Source organism: Tarenaya hassleriana, unplaced genomic scaffold (assembly GCF_000463585.1).
Source record: "Tarenaya hassleriana unplaced genomic scaffold, ASM46358v1 Cleome83, whole genome shotgun sequence".
Classification (NCBI taxonomy): Eukaryota; Viridiplantae; Streptophyta; class Magnoliopsida; order Brassicales; family Cleomaceae; genus Tarenaya; species Tarenaya hassleriana.
Window position 1 is genome coordinate 297,989 of NW_010970743.1, and position 4,607 is coordinate 302,595.

The 4,607-nt window shown below is 27.7% G+C and overlaps 1 long non-coding RNA gene across 1 annotated transcript; it reads right to left on the minus strand.

Annotated features, from left to right (window-relative positions):
• Positions 1-1,506: 1,506 nt before the first annotated feature.
• LOC104803332 lies at positions 1,507-2,370 on the minus strand. Its single transcript, XR_770194.2, has 3 exons — positions 2,267-2,370; positions 1,856-1,896; positions 1,507-1,742 (listed from the first exon to the last, which is right to left on the minus strand). It is a non-coding gene; the product is annotated as an uncharacterized LOC104803332 (long non-coding RNA).
• Between the last annotated feature and the right edge of the window lie 2,237 nt (positions 2,371-4,607).

Below are 4,607 nucleotides of genomic sequence, written 5' to 3' on the forward strand. Positions count from 1 at the left end.
ATGATTTGTCCTTTTCAAACAAAAAAGATATCACTGGATCTTTCGAATGAACAAAACTATGAAATGTGTGGCAGCATTATAAATAATAGTGATCTATTACTTACAATTTAATAATAGTCATCTATTACTTACAATTTGTCCGACTAAAATGAATTGTCTGATACTAAAAGACGATCCAATAATTGGATATCAACTTGCCGTCTTTTTCGTTACGTTGGCAACCTTCAACGTCATGTGGATCCCAGTATAAGAAGTTAACAACCTTAAACATCTCTTAGTGATTCAATTCTAAGTGTCAACAAATCATGGATCTTGTATGTAAAATCAATTGCATGCATATCTGTGTTTTATGGTTTAGAATTATTTTATTTTATTTTACATTCCTTGAGCTATAGAATCGTATATAAAGGATCTTAGAAAATTTAATAATAATATATACTTATATACTATAAAAAAATTTAATAAAATATTTTTAGAAGTAACGCGGTGAATTACATCTATCACGTTGGAATGATTTTATCAATATCACTCCCAATGGGAAATGATCGAAAAAAAAAACTAAAGGAAATATATAAACCTACTCATACCAAAAGTTATAAAGAAAAAAAACATAAGAGTGAAGTCAATTTGGATTAACAAATCCATTTAAACTCAACCCAATTTGATACTTATAAACATGTTTTATGATTGGTTTTGAGTTTCCTTTTTTGATAATCTGAGAGTTTAGGTCTTTATCCCGACTGTCCTAGAGGATTGGAGAAACCGATATGATTATTTTTTTCAAATGAGGACTCGAATACGGGATAGAAAGGAGCTTTTTCCCTTCCATACTGGATGACCACCTAATCATATATTGGTTTTGAGCTTTGTTAAAGATATTTATAAAAAAAATTATTTTTGACGTTTTTTTTACTGTTATAATCCGTGGTGGATCCAAAACTATTTTTATATGGAGACAATAATAATATATGTATAATTTTATATGAATAAGTATAATTTAGTTGTGGATATTTATCAATATTCTTTTGTAATTTTATAAAACTTATAAAAGAAATTAACATTTCTTGATTTATATGGGGTGCCCCAATTCCCCACAACATAGGTCCGCCTACGGTTATAATCCATCGGAACCAAGAAGATCAGTTCCGTTATGAGTATACAAAGAGATTGGACGATATTAAAGTTGACCTCTAATTTATTTTTGAAACGGTTTATATTTTATTTATTTTTCCCAATCGTTTTGTATTTTTATTTTCAATTTAATATATCATTCTCATAATTATGTCTGAAATTCGTTGATTACGTACACCGAACCGATGTTAACGGATGTTTAATATCAATACAACATCACTATTCCTTTTCCAGTTAGGTAAACAAAAAAAAACAAAAGAAATGCTTTATTCGATCAAATAATCCTAGTTATTTTCTGAACCGGACCGGACGGAATGAGACGGATCTAACCCAATACCATCATGCAAAATTTTGGTAAAATTTTTTTTTGTAGAATTAAAATTTTATTTGTTCATACCTCTTTAATTATTTATTCTTATCATGAAACTTACATCAGCAAATTCAAATGGAAAATTATATGTTTTTCATGTCTTAATAAAGGCGGGTGCGTGGGTCCCAGAGTGTGGCGGCTTATGGCCACGTCGCGGATTATGGCCACGTCGGCAGCTCGGGTCATGTTGACAGCTGGATCCTGTCCCCTCGTAGTCCGTTATTCCCACACCATCGTCAATCTATTTTTAGCCCAATATTTCATGAATTATTCAATTTATTTATATTTATATTAATGTTATAACATTTGTCGAAAATATTCAATTGAGAAACATATATAATCGTAAAAATTTACCTTGATGTTGGAGAGATCAACATATGAGGCCTCATCGGAACCTGTTCGGATGAAAAATAAATATACATCATATTATATATACATGTGTGTGTGTGTGTGAATAACCTGTATATACACCGAATTTACTTAATTGAATCGATTTTAATACCTTTGAATAAAAATTATGTTTTTTTTTTGCTTTTGAATATGAGATTAATGATTTTCATTCTTATATATGTTCACATAGCAAATATATAACCGCTCACGTATATGTATATAGAGATATATAATATTATAAAATATTTGATATTATTTACATTTTGCACACCTGATTTTGATGAATTATCATCGTAAAATAAAATAAAAATTAGCTAAAGAATTAAAAATGGAAATATATAATAATAACAGAACAATGTTTTTCATAAATCTCACCACAATAACACAGCGGAAGGAAGAGCAAGTACAGAAAAAACACAACCTTCATGATCAATTTAAACACTTTTAAGCTTTTGTCACTTTTATTGTTGTTGTTGAAAGGCTCCTATTCTATCACCTTAAACAAATGTGTGTGTGTATATATATGTATACATATGTGTGTGTAAATGCATTTAATTTGTAGAGATTGCGAATTAATTCCTTCATTAGAGCGATTCGATTTGACAATTAGTTTTCACAGATTCATAATTATGTCATTCTTCTTTTTGTCACGTTGTTCACAATGGAAGAAGGGGTAAGAATAGAAACAAATTTTTCTCACTTTTTGTTTTGTTATTGAAAGTCTTGTATTACTTTATATATATATATATATATATAATATTATATATATGTGTGTGTGCGCGCGCGCGTTTGTGTATAATGGATTTAATTTTGGAAGATCCTAAATTAATTCCTTCCTGAGACCGATTAAATTTGATTTTTTTTTATGGGTTAGTCACATGTTCAAATGTTGTTTATAGTTTCAATCAAAAGACACTTGAGCATCTACATTTATAAGATAGTTCTTTTTTCACCTCCACTAATTTTAAAGTTGACATTTGGCCCACATGTGGAAATTATTCTAAAATTATATTTTTTACAAAAATTAAGGCTAGTTCTTTTCTTGAAAATATAAATATATTTAAATTTCTTCTTTCTCTATGTATTATATATATATATATATAGTTTTCTTTATAAAATATATTTGGAAGTAATCACCAAAATTATATCATTTTGTAATGTAGTTTTCAAATAGCACTTTTCATATGAGGAGAAATAATACACGCCTCCGATGAAACACCACACCCCAAAATATACCCTCATTCTTTGGTTGTTCCATCACAACAGATGTCCAAAGAAGGGAAATGGAATTTTGTGATTGTTTTATTATTACAAAAGGAAGACTTCGTTATCTTATTGATCAGAATTGACCCAAATATATATACATATATCAAAGAGATAATTAAAGGAAATATAAAGAGGGCAATAACCACAAACGATGGTAGGTTCGAGAAATAGAATTAAAGATGGTTGACTTCCTTGTAACCATCTCACATATATGCATATAAATATTATAATATTATAAAATATCTGAAATTATTTATAGACCCGATTTTGATGAATCCTAAAACAAAATAACAATCAGTTAAAAACAAAAATATTTAAACATGGTAATATATAATATAAACAGATCAAGTTTTTTTTAGTAAATCTCACCATAGTGTTTTTTCTATACTTGCTCCTTCTTCCATTATGTTCTTTTTTTTTTTTAACTAAAAAGAAGAAGATGAACACCATGGAAGAAGGAGCAAGAATAGAAACAAAACCAACTTCATCATCTAAATTTTCTCACTTTTTGTTTTGTTATTGAAAGTAGTACATCACTTTACTCAAAATAGACATGTGTGTATATATAAGTGTCTCTGTGTGTGTATAATGGATTTAATTTTAGAAGATCATAAATTAATTACTTCATGAGACTCATTAAATTCACTTATGTTTTTTTGGTGGATTAGTAATTATATCATTCTTACATTTTGGCAATTTGTTCATGTCTAAATGTTGCTTATTTTTTGGTGATTTGTTCATATTTCCAAACAAAACCAACAAAATTTAACTTGTTTTAGCCACAATTTGGGAAACACCTCCACCCCCGTTTTCTTGCATGTAAATTTAGAGTTTAGAGTGGGTACGTCTCGCTATATATTGCCGCATATTTTTTTAATTATATTTTCTTAAAATTATAGAAAATCAGACTGAATTATTGTTTGTGAGAGAACAAAAGAAAAAAATCTAAAATAATTTTTTTAATTTTTCTGAAACAATATTATTTTAAAATTTTGAAAATTAAATTTTCTAAAACGATATAAACATATATATCTCTTATTTTCATTGTATATATATACACATATATTCCGTATAAAAAAGTTTAATAAAATATGTTTAGAAGTAACGAAGAGAATTATATTTATCGTGTTAAAATATTTTTTTAATATCATTTTCCATGAAAAATGATCACAAAAAAACAAGAAGTTCTTGACGAAATGTACCAAGAAGTAGATATTACTGGTAAAAGAGTACTTAAAAAGTTGTGGTATTTTTTAAAATACATTTTTTAAAAATACCAATAAGACCCTTATACACAACATATATTATTTTTCGAAGAGATTGTCCAAGACAAAATATGCTCTTTCGCACGAATAAACTCTTCAAGACAAGACAATTTCGTCTAAAGGTGTTTTCGAGACGAAATAGTTTCATTCTAGAGAGAACCTCTAGGAAAAAAACAGACTCTATA